Source organism: Limulus polyphemus, unplaced genomic scaffold (genome assembly GCF_000517525.1).
Source record: "Limulus polyphemus unplaced genomic scaffold, Limulus_polyphemus-2.1.2 Scaffold1775, whole genome shotgun sequence".
Taxonomy (NCBI): Eukaryota; Metazoa; Arthropoda; class Merostomata; order Xiphosura; family Limulidae; genus Limulus; species Limulus polyphemus.
This window is the reverse complement of record NW_013667385.1, coordinates 223062-239118: the sequence shown is the minus strand read 5'-3', so window position 1 is coordinate 239118 and position 16057 is coordinate 223062. Positions and strand designations below refer to the sequence as shown.

The following is a 16057-nucleotide window of genomic DNA, read 5'->3' as shown; positions in this document are numbered from 1 at the left end:
ATAAGAACTGAACTTAAGTCCCTATTAGCAGTGAATGGTAAGCAAACAGCAGTGTCTCACCCAAGAAGACCCAAAAAGTAAAGAAGCCATGTGTGGAGGGAAAGAACTGAAGATGGCAAACTCCCCAATATGGAGGGAAGAAGGAGGAAGTATCTCATGAAAATTCCTAAATATAGGTGGAACACCTAAAAATGGAAGTGGAAGGTAAACATTACCTGTAGGAGAGTAGATAGGGTAATATGAAGCTGAAAAACTAGGAAGGGGAGAAAATGGATAGGATTAACGGAGATCCGAAGGACATAAAACAAGAAAATCTGCCTGATGGTAAGCTAAGGCAAAAAAATAATTAAAGCCTGTATGGAGAGAGGCTTGCAAATACCCACTCTTAAAAGAGTGACACAAAGATCATCATGAAACAATATCAGGAAAAGGGGACTATACTGTAAAACGTGTCTAAGACAACAAAAAATTGAGATAGGCCTAGCAGATTCTGCAGTAGAAACCTGGAATGCAGTTCATTATAAGGTGGAGGAAAACTGACAAAATTTAGGCCATCTGAAATGGGTTCACCCATTATGGAGGAAGGCAAGCAATATTTGGAGCAGGTAGGGTGGATCCCAGCCCTCAGGGGCCACAAAAATGAAATTAAGGATATAAATTATGAATTAAACAAGATTACTTGAATGAAATTGTGTAGTAAAATAAACATATGTAATACTTGTTATATATTGAAGAAAACAAAATAGTTAACCTAACTATCTATTAACCTGGAAGCAAAACCAGAGGTCAACCAAACTTAACAGACACTCATTAAGCCTGAGCTAACAAGATATTCAACTTAATTAGTGATTAACCCACAAGTAAAACTACAGGTAAACTGAGAATAACAGACACGTGTTAAGCCTAATCGAAAAGTGCAAGACAAAGGATGTCACTAAGCTCTAAAATAAATCTTAACCAAGCAATAAGTATGTGCAATATTAGGAGAAATTAGTGATGACCCCAGTTCAAGGTTCCAAACAAACCAAGTTAAAATGAAGAAGTATAAGAGATAAATAATAAAAAAAATGAAATAAATGTTAATATATAAAATTAAATAAGTGTGTAATAACAATAACCTATGTATGAGACGTGATATATGAAAAAAAAACAATACAGTTAAACAAATGATTGATATACCAGTAACATGTCTTACATATAATCCTAAAATACCAAAGACCCCGGTATCAGTGGTACAGGAGAAAAGTGGTCAGCAAGCCAAGAAATGTAGTGTGGTTAGGGTGCAATAAGACATAGAGTGCATCTCATCTCAACTCATCTGAGCTGTTTCAGAGGTGATCCGCACTACACAGATAACATCACCACCATCCAACTTCCCATCATATTGTGGTATACAAAATCAGAGAGGAACTCTTCAAAATCCACCACCCCAGCAATTAGAAATTGTCATGTGGTAAGGGTCTTGTATGCTCCACTTAAAGGGGTGGGGTTTGCATTGATGAAACCCAAAGAAGTGCCTGTATCCCCATCATCTGCTGGAAAGGTCTTTTGTTGGAGAAAGTACAATGGGTGACCATGAAACCCTATTTTTAAATGCCAGTAAGCACAAACCAAAGAAGTGGGCAGTCACTTTCCTGGTGCCGGCTTTTTACATGATAGTCTATGAAATGGTATGGTCTGGATTGGGCAATTGAGTAATTTTAATACCAAGAGGATACCCCTAGTGATTTGTGGAACATCTTATCTCAACAGTGGGCATTCGTAAAGCCACTGCAGATGGGTTGAGTGCTTTTCATTACCCCTAGACTGATGCAGATTTTGGGGAATAAGCATATCATGAAAGCAACACCAGGTACCTGTCATCATCATAGACAGCAGTACATCAATAATTCTACCGATGCTTAGCTGCCACACAATCATGAATTATTATTACAAGAAAATGGGGACAAAAGTGGGATCTAACACGCCATGAATACGGAAATGGTGGATCACATACAGGCGGGGGCACAGCATCTAAGCCATGCATACACAAGCACTCGGGACAAGTCCTCTGGGCAAGTCCAGCGAAATCAGCGCGACAGCTTCCTTGTGGCTTTCACTGCCACGCATCATAACATGCCTCGCTTGCCAGTGGACTTGGCAGACAGACAAGATTAGGCAGACAAACCAATAAGATGCCTACAGCACAACCGCCACTGAGCCACTGTTGGGATATATAAAAGAGAAAAGGGTGATGAAAAAGAAAATAAACCTTGTAGTGGAGTTGAAGAAGAGCAACTGGAGAGAGTCAAAATCCTACAAGAAACAAAACAGCCAGATAATGAAGAAACGAAAGTGGGTAGATTCATCCAAATTTCAGCCTGAAGAATCTAGACAGAGTTGGTGAACATCAGATACAAGAGAGTGAGACAGTTGTCAAATATGAAGCAAAGAAATGTGAAAGGATGATCCCCTTCCTGAATAGCAGAAGTCCATGGATGAAAGGCCTTGTTTGGACAGAGTATTATAAAAGTACCATGAAAGAGTGTGTAGGAAGCATCAATAGCATAAACATCTGAATGACAGTGACCTCAGGTAAGAAGAAGAAAATATGCCTTCAGAAATAGATGGTGTAATGAACATTAAGACTCAAACAGAGCATATGTAAGAGCATATAAAAGACTAGAGGGAAGCCACTCACAGCTAACTCTTGGGCTACTCTTTTGCTAACTAACAGTGAGATTGATCGTCACAATTATAACACCTTCATGGTCAAAGGGGTGGGCATGTTTGGTGTGACAGGGAATCGAACCTGCAACCCTCACATTGTGAGTCAAGCACCCTAGCCTCCTGGCCATGGTGGGCCTACATGTTCAGATGGTCCAGCTCGTGAGTAATGGACTTGACAAATCCCTCATGTGAAGATGAATGGATTACACTCCTGGGTGAAAGAGAGAGACATGACTGGAGCAAGAGAGAGGAAATGGGGCAAAGGAAGAGAGGGCCTAGAAATTAATTGATGAAGCAGAGAAAACTGGGATTTTGCCGGCCAAAGAGGCACCATCAATAGAACTTAACAAGGAGTGTCATGTATTAAAGTGAGGACATGAGGGAGAAGACAAAGAGGAAGATAGGTATACAGAAAAAAGTGAGGCCAGTCCTGGCCATGAACATCAACCACTATGGCTGAAGGATGAGAAAGTGGGGATCAGAAGAAGGGAAATGTGGTGTAGAAATTGCCAAAAACAATGATGAAAGGCATACCCACCTGAGAGCAAACCCAATGAAAAACTTGAGGGTGGGAAGACCACCATGAGATTAGATCCCAGTCTGGCCAAAAAAGGCAATCCATTACCAAGTTCAAAGCCCCTGATTCATAATAAGTCATGAGACAAACCTGATGGGAATTATTCCAAAACAGAAGGTTCAGTGTTGTAGTAGAACATAACCAACTTAAATGGAAAAGGGGAGGAGGTAAAGAGAAGAGGCGAGATAGGCTGTGGGTGAGAACTTGAAGAACTCATCTGTTGAATGAAAATGGGAAATAAGGCTGACAAAGAGAGACAGATGGGCCACCAAAGGGCCAGATCCAATAAGACAGTCACTGACGAGATGAACAATGACCCTAACATTGGGAAGTAAGAGAATGGGAAATAGAAGAAGGCTGTGGAGCTGGAATAAGAAGTGGAGATGTGGATTCAATAGGCCTAGAAACAGAATGGCAAGGTATAGAAAGACAAGAAACCATTGTAAACAATGAGGACTGATGCCAGGCAACCTTAGCTTATCAAAGATCTCAGGGCAAAGAAATGGAGCCCAATAAAGATTACAAGATAAGCAAGGGAGGCATAATTTAGCTAGGAAAACAAGTCCCAAAAGCAGACGAACCAAGTAAGGAGTGATGGCACAGAAGTAGTGGTGAAAAGAAGTGAACAAACCTCTCCAGAAAAACCCCTTCTGAGTACAATGAAGTGTCTCATACATAAGGTAAAGTAATACAGGAGGGTGGTAAGAAAGAGACAAAGGTGCAAAAAATTAGGCACTAATGAGGGAAATAAAAGTTAAGGAGTCCCCCCAATTAGGTGAAAGAGATTCCAAATACTAAATTTGGAGGACAAGGCTTGTGAAATCATATAAGGAAGACATAAAAAGAGGGAGGATTTTCCTCCACAGATGAGGCTGCATACATGAAGAAACCCACAACACATTGAACAATGGCTGTTACATCCCCAACAGACAACAAGCCTCCAGCAGCCACAACAGACAGAGGTCCTCCGTAGGAATATCATAAGAAAAAGAGAAAGTTATCATCACTTGAGAATTCATATTGGGTAAGAAGGGAAAAAAAATTCCTTTCATTTTTTTTAGTAATAAAAGAAACCAATTATATTTGAATGAAATTTAAGTTTTGTAAACTATCATAAATCTCATATAATTGATCAACAGTCTTAAAAACACGTCTATTCCAGACAATGCCAAGGAAAAGAATTAAGTTATTTTGAGTGCAAGTGCTTGGGGGTAGTCACTGTGTAAGGAGATTGGGTCACCTCCTTTCGGTGGATGCCTATTGTTGCATGATGATGTCATCATGCACTAGCATAGTTCATATTAAACACAAGATTTTTAGGTGAGAGTTAGCTCAAGGATACTGAGATGTGAGTCTCATAGGCAGATGCATGAGAGATCAAACTATTCTGTGTGAGAGGTGAGGTATTGTCCCAAAAGTAGTATGCAATTAAATAGTACCCAAAAGGTTAAAAATGTGCCTATCCTAAATGATCCATTAAATACAAATTTAAGACACTTATTCTTTTTTAAAGCAAAGAAAGCAAAAAGAATGGTTACATTTAAAAAAACACTGATAGAGATTCAAACAGTGGACAAATGCATTATTTTCAAAAAGTCTGGTTTGGCCTGACAAGCAAAAATGAACTTAGTGTTAACATTGTCTTTACTTGAAAATGTATTACAGATAGATATTCATCTCTCCACAAAGCTAAGAGCTATTACTACCTCATGCATCTACCAAAAATATTTTAGCACATGCAACAAGCCTTGAATCAAACTTCCACCCCTACATATACTAACGTGGATCACACCAGCCTATAGCTCTCAATTAATATGATGGCAACACATCCTCCCTGCATAAAAAATCCAGTGAGTACTAGCATTTCAAAAATATCTCTTTATTGATGAGGCAAAAAAAACACACACCAGAAGTTGGGAGGAAAGATGAAAGGTCCCATGGAGAGATGAGTATCTATCTGAAATGAGACTCTTGTCCCCACAGAATTTAGAGATAGAATCCTATACTGTTAAGATGATGAAGGGGCCAGTGTAAATAAATGAATTAAAAAAATGAGCTTCAATCTATCTTTATAGCATCAGAATGGGAAAACCCATGAAACATGTTACCCCCTAGGGAGGACCTAGTGGGAGAATGCTGGTCATACTCTTTTGTCCAATAAAAGTGATAGAGCAAAATATGCTAATGCGTTACATACCATTAACCCTCAGGCTGATCATGAGTATGTAGTGTAGAGAATGCAAGACTCATCTAGCTGGCATAACCACCAGAAATGGCTTGGTTCATAGTGTTGTGAGATGGCCTGTACTACACTTCCAGGTAACACCCCAGCTCTACTTATGATTGAGGAGTAAATTCACGCAGTCTAATTCCAGTGGGATTACATCAGTCCAATGGGGAACTCTCCATACTGGCCTCCCAAGTGACTTGGTATTGAGGAAACAGGAGTCCTTTGTTTGTTCCACTAGAAGAAAATGGGAGGGAGGAATTAGCATGGGAAGAATGCTGAAGAGATGAAACTGCAATATGGTATGAGTAAAGTGGCACAAAGGTGTCAGAGGTCATACACATCATTATCTGCAAGATCTCATCCCAAGAAAGTCAATGCTAGAAGTAAGATGATGAAGGTGATGGAAGAAGACAAAAAAAAAAAGATACAAAAATGTCATCACTTATAGAAGAATAAATTAGCTGAATGAGATATACAACACAACTGGTAAAAGAGGTAAGAGATAATTTACTAGAGGAAAAGTACTGTCAATTGCCTTGAAAGAGGTCAGTATGAGTGAGATAACAATGAACAGCCTGTACAAGATAAAGGAGATGGTTTGGGATGGAAAGATTGGACAGGAAAGAAAGAGAGGGGATGTTGATTGGATAAAACATCTGATCCCCCTCCCAAGCAGCCTAAATTTTGGGGAAGAAAAGTGGTCAAGCAACAGTATTAACCTGCCACTGTAGTAAAGAGTGCAAGAGGTGAGCAATGCAAAATTGTCAGAGAAAAAGCTTCCACAAGTGAGAAGGAAAAGATTTCTTAAGAGAAGATGGTATAGAAAACAGGTGGCCGATGGTTCAAAAATCTCAAAGCATTCATTAATTATTTTCCACTTAAAATTTTACTTTGGCAGTTCTATCTTCCAAATTTCATTAAAATTGGTTCAGCCATTTCCTCACAACTTGTGATGTCAAGACACCAAATAGATGGAATACAAGCATGTATCATGAAATACAGTTTTCCTAAGTTATCTTGATGAAAAAACAGCTTATATTTTTTCTTTCATCATTTCACTGATAGCTGATCTGACATCAGCATGGACGTTATAATTTTCTCATACTGAAAATGCATTTCCGATAGGTACTTCTCCCCACTCACAAGATTAGCCTTTCCCATCTTGTGCTGCCCACTATATGCGAACTTTTTATGATGCATGCCACAAGCCTTCCACACACCTATTGCAATCAGAGATTCTAGCATAGCTCTCATGCAAATCATCATGCATCATCTCTCTACCAATAGAAGAACATAACTATCACGTGATATATGCGCCACTACCGAACCATCACTTTGTGGTTTGGCAGAGGACGTAAGCACCAGAAAATTGTGGGGAGATGGGTGGGAGTATCTTTCAGAAATACATTTTCAATATAGGAAAATTATAACTTCCAATATGGTACTTCCCTCTTCTAACAAGATTAGCTAGAATTCCACATTGAAAAGGAGGAGGAACCAGTGCAAGGGAAGAACAGACATACCCTCTGAAAGCATCCAAAGGATACTTCTTTAGATGAGAGAAACAGATCAGCAGATCACTGCACCACTTCTGAACCAGGTATCTCCTTGTCATGAATTGCTAGGAACAAACATGGCTGAAAAGGAAGGCAGCACATCCAATTCGGAGAGGATAAATCAGGAAAGTGATCCCAATCGGATAAATATAGAAACTGAATCCCACAGAAGTAAAGTAGGTAATGGAGGATGTGCTCCATGGTTTAGAATGGCGAGGGTGCAGTGGACCGTACTCGGTAAGTCAACTACATCCAAAACCTCCTCATTGGGTACCGACATCTGCGTGAGGGTAGGATAAGGATCATACTGGCTTCACCTCAAATCCTCGTGGATGTGAGGAAAACACTGACTCCAGGGCATGACACAGGATTAGCATTGAGCCAGGGATCTGAGAATATGTCATCCGGAATCCAAGGGAAGTCCATCGCAAGCAATCAACTCCTGTGACCGTGAGAATGATCCAAAACATGCAAAGGTCAATAACATCTCTGTTGCAAGAGAGAATGCCCAGGATAGAAAAGGAAACATCCCATGTATACCCTCCATGACCCACTACATAGAAGGAAGAGTCAAGGGAGGAAGATGGACAACCCCAAGCATGTGTAAGGACTTAAGTTGATTGTTTCACTCAATATCCAAAACCAGCCCATGGGGTGCTGCCATCCACGTGAGGGTAGGATGAGGGTACCCAATTGAAGGGGGGAACTGCATTGAAACATCTCACTCCATAATATGTGTCAATCAATCCGGAGGATGGTACGACTTCTACACTGACAGAAAACCACCGGACTACTCTCAACTGAATGGTTATAGCCATCTATGTGGAACCCATCCAGCAGGATGCCTCCATGGTCAACCACCCCAATGAATTGGAACTGGCAAGTGGTAAGGACTCCCATACTCCACTGTAAGAATGGGTGGGAAAGAGCACTGGAGAGTCTGGAGGAACAGCTACACCCGAGAAAGTGCAAGGGGTGATCATGTAACCCCATTTTGAAAAGCAGACCACACTGACATATTCAATAGAGTCATGGCAGTGATGGGCAGCTATCCCCTTCTCCTTTACCCATGCTGTCCATGGGTGGTATGGTGTGGGACAGGCCTATTTATGAAGCTAATATCACAAGGTAATTGACCATCCAGTGATCTTGTGAAATACTCCATCTCGAAGGTGATCAAGTGGAGCCTTGGAAAGAGCACAAGAATCAACATGTGTACAGTGTAGATTTGTTTGTGTAAAAAATACCTGGCCAGGCACCACTCACCACAGAGCAAGATCCAAGAGACCAAATTTGAAGCAAGAGCTCCTGAAAGAAAAGAAAGCATTAATAAAGACTTACATAGCGTTATAGCCACATCAAAGCCACAAAAAAGGCAAAAAAGGAGGAATTACCCTCACGAGCCACCAAAGTTTTGGGAAGGAAGGAATGATCTGGATAAAGGAGAAGATAGATTTGGTGGTACAGAATATGAGTGATGTCGATAGGAAACAGATCCAATCGATGCCACCTGCAGGCCAAGAGGAGAAGGAAATACCCTTAAGGGATAGGTGAAACAAAGAGCACAAAGCAATGGGCTCAAATGGAGGTAAAGTAAGGGAATGGAGTACCATGTTAATGTCCTAATTTGCAAGTGCCAGATGCCTAGGCGGCCAACGTATCAGGAAAGAATGGATCAAGGACAGGGGAAAGAAAGACCCTGCAATAACTAGAAAAATGGAAAGTATGGGATAGAACTGCCCAATAACCTGATATTGAGGATACTAAAGATCCCTTCTCAAAAAGCCAGGTAAGGAGATACCAGCATCTGTAGGACGAGAAGCTGAGATACCCCAAGCTAGGGTAAAGGTGTAAAAAACATTTCATTTCTGCTGATACACAGCCATGGATGAAAGACGAATGGAATGAGCTAAATGAAATGCCACCCGACATGAGAAACTGCATCTCCACGCCAGGAACCAGACAAAAACCAGGTGTGAATATGGAGGATGTGAAGTATGGGATGCAGAACCAGCAACTGGGGTTGATGAAGAAGTTTGGAGAAAAAAGGAAGAGGGAAGGGAGGGAACAACTGTAGCTGGAGTAATTCAGGAAACCACAGTTGAGCGGGCCAGATTAGCAATCAGAAGAAGTGGCATGGTTGAGGGAGACTACCCAATGAAGTAATCATATAGGAGGATAAACATAAAGGAACATGTTTGACGAATCCTGGATAAAGATATCTACAAATGTTACTGGTGATTGAGGGAGGTGGCAAATGCATCGATATGAGAAATTCCCCACCATTTGCAAAACCTCCAAAAAACAAGGGGATGAAGGAACCCAACAATTGTTGATCTAAGTATGGACAATCTACTCTCTAATAAACGAGCGTGGACTGATGCGAAGCCCGCAGGGGATGAGGCATATTAATGCCGTTACATAACTGGGAGGCAAAATACTCAGTGTGAACCCAAATATCAGGGGGAAAAACTAAATATGGTTGGGTGGCAGAATCATGTAATAGGGAAGGACGTGGGCCATAAGAAATAGTAGTAATAGACAAAACATCACATACCTGAGAAATAATATCTGAGAAAGCTAATGAAGACCAAAAAGAATTCTCAGGTAGGATTTGATATGGTAAGGCAAAGTCCAGGGGGGTGGGGGACAAATGATCAAACTTCTCACCAGCCTGGCCAGATTCAAAAGGCTCAGGAGGAAGAGGGGCAACAACAATAAACAAAGGTTGTCCCATATAACACTCAACCTCCTTGCGAATAAAACCCAATAAATACCCCAACGGGTCACCTGCACCTGTGGCCTGAATTATGCCATCAGATGAATAAGATGTACCCAAAATGGTAATGTTAACTTTGGAATTCATGATTGATACCAAACAAACAAGCAAAATTTTTCATGGCAAAACATGGGGAAATCAAATGCTTTCGAAAATAAAATGGAAAAAAGTAAATTAAATTAAGTTAAACCACTTTGAGAAGTAATGAACAAAAAAAAAAGACATCTGAACTCGAGCGCTGCCAAACGAGAAGTGATGGTTCAGTAGTGGCACATGTGTCATGTAATAGTAGAGCTCTCCTATTGGTGAAGAGAAGACGCATGATGATTTACAACAGAGACGTGTTGAAATCTTTGATTCCAATAGGGGTTGCGGAAGGCTTGTGGCATGTGTTATAAAAAAGTTCACATATAGAGGGCAGCACAAGATGGTAAAAGCTAATCTTGTGAGTGGAGGGAAGTACCGTATCAGAAATGAAAAATATCATATAGTTAATGCTTTTTAGATGCAGCATAGCAGCTCATAGAATGGCTCTGAGTTGTTTTTTTTTTCAAGTACAAACGTTTAGCTTATAGCTTTGTCACCTCTTGACCAATTTGAGATATAATTAAGGGTTTGGACTCAGGAGGTCAAACCCTTCTGATTGATGTATTCGACATGCCCAAGGTCTCATAGATTAATTTGTTCTAATCTTGCCTAAAAGAATTTCAATTTGAGGGTAGGCTGGTGGAGATCCTGATGAATAATAAAATCAAATTGGGTAAATGAGCACCCCATGCTTGGTATTGCACACAAAAATATTGGTAATAAAAAGGAAAAATAGGTCTCATAATTTACTCTAATCCTCCCTAAAAGAATTTCAAGTGTCACGGCTATTGAGGATTCCCTCTTGTTCCTTCTTCAATTGAAACTTCAAGATTATCATTGGATTATTGTGAGATACTGGACATTTGATATAGCCACACTAAATTTTTGCATTAAGCTGTCATTTCACTTGAAGATGATTTGTTTTCATTAAAGTTGAAATTTCAAAGTCAATGTAACAAGAATCAGTTTTCAGAATATAATGGGGATAATTTTTTTTCTATCCTTGAAAGTTATGAGTGTGAAACATTCCAACAGTATGTATTGAGTTTAGTATGATTTAGGCTTAAAAACACATCAATCATCCACCCTTAACACTTGAAAGACCATGAAAAGTTAACATTTTCCTAAACTGAAAATATATTTCAAACAGATACTTACCTATTCTCATAAAAAAAAACTTTCTCGATTTATACTACCCTCTATAGGCGCAAATTTTTGCTCACCATTAGCCTTGACATTCCCATTTATTTCTGCATATTAACATGTAAATGACTATACAGCATACAGCAGTGCGACACTACCCCTATCCTAACTAGTGCCCTCTTTAATCTTGCACGTCTTAACCACTTCGAGATTGATCAGATCAAACCACACTGGAAGTGGGGAGGATAGGTGGTAAATGTGAGTGAAGCTAAGTATCTATCAGAATACTCTTTTAGTTTAGGAAAGTGTTAACTTCCAGTGCAATATCTTACCTCCTATCACAAAAAAGCTAGAATACCACATAGAACTGATTGCAGACCAGTGAGAAAATGATCCTCATTAAGGAAGCACCCAAAGGAAAACTATGGGGTGTGAGAAGGAATTAAAAACAACACACCCTTGAGAGACTGCACCACTTCTGATCCAGGTATACTCTTTGTCCTTGTGAGGACTTACGTGGCTGGTCCGGCTCCAACCAACATCCAATCCATGTAGACTACTTGGATAATTGAAATAATCATAATCTCATATTTTGAATGATTGATAAAATTGTGTCATGACATTAATAAGTTAAGCTGAACAACCTTGAATTAATAGAAAATGATACTGAAAAATTATAATGGAAATATTTTGATTAATTGGATAGTTGAAATAATTGAAAACAGTAATAGTCAGATACATTAATTTTAATTAGTTGCCTATTTTTGTACCATTATTTTGTGATATTAATCAACTTACTCATAATTTTGATTAATTGAATGTATTTGTGACATCAATCAATTTAATCATAAATTTGATTTGTTGATTATTTTTGTACCATCAATCAAGTTAATCAAGATTTTTATTTGTTGATTATTTTTGTGACATTAATCAATTTAATCAAGATTTTGATTTGTTGATTATTTTTGTGACATTAATCAATTTAATCATAATTTTGATTAGTTGATTATTTTTGCACCATCAATCAAGTTAATCAAGATTTTAATCATAATTTTGATTAGTTGATTATTTTTGTACCATCAATCAAGTTAATCAAGATTTTGATTTGTTGATTATTTTTGTGACATTAATCAATTTAATCAAGATTTTGATTAGTTGATTATTTTGTTATATTAATCAACTTACTCATAATTTTGTTTAATTGAATGTACTTGTACCATCAATCAAGTTAATCAAGATTTTGATTTGTTGATTATTTTGTGACATTAATCAACTTACTCATAATTTTGATTAATTGAATGTATTTGTGACATTAATCAAGTTAATCAAGATTTTGATTTGTTGATTATTTTGTGACATTAATCAACTTACTCATAATTTTGATTAATTGAATGTACTTGTACCATCAATCAAGTTAATGAAGATTTTGATTAGTTGATTATTTTGTGATATTAATCAACTTAATCATAATTTTAATTACTTGATTATTTTTGTGACATTAATTAATTTAATCATAATTTTGATTAGTTGATTGTTTTTGTGACTTTAATCAATTTAATCATAAATTGATTACCCAGTTATTTTTTCTGATACTAACTGATATAATCATTGCTCATAGGTAATAAATTATATCTATTAATCACATTAATTACCCAGCTCTGCAGTAATGCAAGCTATTTGTAATTTTTCAAGGGAAACTTACCTATAGTATGATAATAGCCCATTTGAAAGTACAAACCAACGTTTCTGGTATCCTTTCAAATAATTTGTCCATTTGTATAACCAACCTTTCATCTCAGCTTCTTGTTGCTGAGGCTTCAAGTCACCCATTCTGATGTTTCCGAAATCAGAACACTAAATATGCAGTTGACTGTGTAAAGAACAGTGAAAATAATTTATATTTGTTACTCAAGATAGGCATTGGAAGGAAATCAAATCATAAATGACAAAAACAGTTGAACAATCCCATAGACCTTCTTAAAATAAAACAAAAACTTACCAAAGACACACAGGTACACATTTCCATGAAGAAAGCAGCTGGGAACAGCTGTCACATCATACATATACGTATAAAAGCTTCCCAGTTAACGATCTAGTAGTACAAACAATCATTTTAACATATGCCTTGCAACACTGTCTTTCACTCGTACAGTACACTGATAAAGAAAACAACTATTCGTGCTTGAAACCTAGTCAAATATTTTTGGCGAAAGCATAAAATACATGCACATTTAGTTTCAAAACAGAAGAAATAATAAATGATTTATGATTTTAAGTTATAAATTGTAGGTATTCACTAGCATAGGCTCTCTCATCCTGAACAACTGCCATATTTAACACGTAAAATATTTCAGAATTTCACATCTTTTTAACTTTTGGTAACGACTTTGAAGATGTTTAATTTTTTAAGTAGTAATCCAAACAAACCATCTTTTTTTTTTACATTAATTAAAAGAATTCAAGCTTCACAAATGTAATTTACAGAATTATTTTTTTTAGTCAGTGCTCAGAAGGATTATTTCTCTATGCGGGCCTTCTGATTTTTATATACATGTAAAAATTAGTTATTATTCCATACATATCTTTAGTCTTCAGCACATATTAACGACCTTAAGTCTGTGAAATGCAAGTTTTAAGAGTTGGTGAAATATATTCTAATTATGCCTTTCCAGTATAAGCCCAAACTACAAAACTACAAGCCCAAAAGTAGTTAGAACAATTTACCATTATTTGTAAATGTTATAAATGTACAAGTTTAATAAACATTGAAATAAAACCATGAAATTCAATTTCATGATTTTTTTAATCAAATGAACCAGTAATGTTATACTGACATTAAAAGATGTTTTTGCCTCAAGTGAGTTTATAGGTTATAGAGTACCATAACTACTCAAGTATCTTGAATGGCTATCAAGTCATACAACTGCTCATCATGTACGATACTATATAGATGGAATCCACAGAAGACTTACAAACTCAAAAACAGAATGGCACCAGACACACCAGTAGCACCACTAATCCTATGTACATAACACAAATTTGATATTTTGACCTTTCTGGAAATACAATGTACTGGTAACTTTTCCACAGAGAATAACTTTTAGTGATCACAAAAAGCAGTTTAGAAAAGTCAACACTTTAACTGATGAAAATGAACTGGTTGACAATAAACTATACATCAGTTAAATGAATTACTGAAAATTGGAAAGCAAGTTAAGATAAAATAACAAAGTACACATATGCATATATTTCAACGAGGTTTAATAACTCCCAAATAAACTTCATTCTTCACACTTCTAAGATAACAGAGTAAAAAAAAAAAATGCTGATATTAAACAGAATATGTTTCAGAGGACTTCAGTTCTGGTTGAGATTGAAACATTTCTGAAATAATATCTTCACTCTACCTAATCACTTTTAAACGTCTACATAGTTCTAAAATATTAGAAGTGTCCATAGGGAAACTGAAATACCTTCATTATGAGAACTTCATTCAGTCAATGGGTAATAAAAAAAACCAAGATCTGTTAAGATTGAATAACCTAACATGGTACTTTGTACAAGTTACACATTTTAGCATAAAAATAAGAAATCTGTTCTTTTCCTTACTAGCCTCATTAGGATGATACACAAATACTGAATTTTTATAGTGCATGACTTAACATGACATAAAATTTTCAAGATTCATCTATTTAGAAAATTTGCAAGCCATTTTTTTTTAATTAAATACTTCACTTAATGTGCTTTTAGGTTAGTTTTAGGAAAACAGTAAATATTTTATAACTATCTTATTTGAACTTACAATACAAAATAAGGTTTCCTACAAAGAGAGTAAGGTACATATCTTTTAGGTATATATCACTTACAATTAGATATATATATTATTATAAGCCATCACAAAATGGGTGTAACACTAAGCCCGGCTTGATACGGTAACGTTGATATAGTGAATATCTTTGGAAATGCCCTCATATGGAAGTATAGATAGTGTCAAGTACCTATATGGATGATAATATAGTAAACCTCCTTATGATTCTCACCTTTTCGCATCTCAAAGACATTTATGTTATTATAATCAGCATGAAAAATGTTCACATTGATTCTTATCATTCAATATACGCTGATTGAAAATAAAAGCCTATTACAAGAACTATTTTATTCTAGGAACTATGTGTAAAATGGAATAAAGTGAAAATACTTTTAATTAAGTAAAAAAAAAAATACACGATTACCAAGTTTACAGTGCTTTTCTGTGCTGAAGGCCTATTTCTTAAAATTTCAGATATATTAAAACATACACTTTGAAGATTCATATTTTTCGATATATACACATAAACACACACACACATTTATATATATATAAAAAATAAACATTGCAACAGTACTATAATTAAACAATCATTTTCCATTATCAGTCCTGTTGTTAACATTAATTCATAATAGATAATATCTATGGTGAGAGGACCCAAATGCATTTGGGGTATTCCATCTATCAGACAAAATTTATATGCTCATTTCAAACTAGCCAGCACCTATGGAAAATCAATTAAGGGTTAGAAGTTGAGTGCTTACACCCACAACGTGTCAACTCCAACTGCCTTGATTCTCCAGCCAGTTGTGGGAAGGCAGATATTTTTAATACTCAGATAAAACCTCCCTAAGCAGAAATAAAACCTCCCTAAAAATTCTACAAGGTAAGAACCTAAAAACCTGAAATTTTGAACCCATACTAAGTGAGCCCTGAGGGTCTACACCTGGGTATTATTTATCTTATCCACGTGTGTGCACATATGCACGTGCGCATCTTTCTAGTGAGGCAATCCAGCAAAAAAACACAGAAAAGAAGTGGTTCCTTATATAACAGCTTCTAATATATAGAAAAGCCAGTGCATTTGGGTAACAATGCACTCCAACAGTGGCTTTTATATCATGTTGCTTAGCAACAAAAGTATAATCTAATATTGTTGTTAAGAGGC

General features: G+C 36.9%; 1 long non-coding RNA gene across 1 annotated transcript in view; it reads right to left on the bottom strand.

The window, feature by feature from the left end:
- The window catches only part of LOC111087134, a 43333-nt gene that overhangs the window by 14336 nt on the left and 12940 nt on the right, over positions 1 to 16057 (bottom strand). The window contains exon 2 of the long non-coding RNA XR_002611850.1: positions 12784 to 12951. This is a non-coding gene — a long non-coding RNA (uncharacterized LOC111087134). The remainder of the gene's footprint in view (positions 1 to 12783; positions 12952 to 16057) is intronic.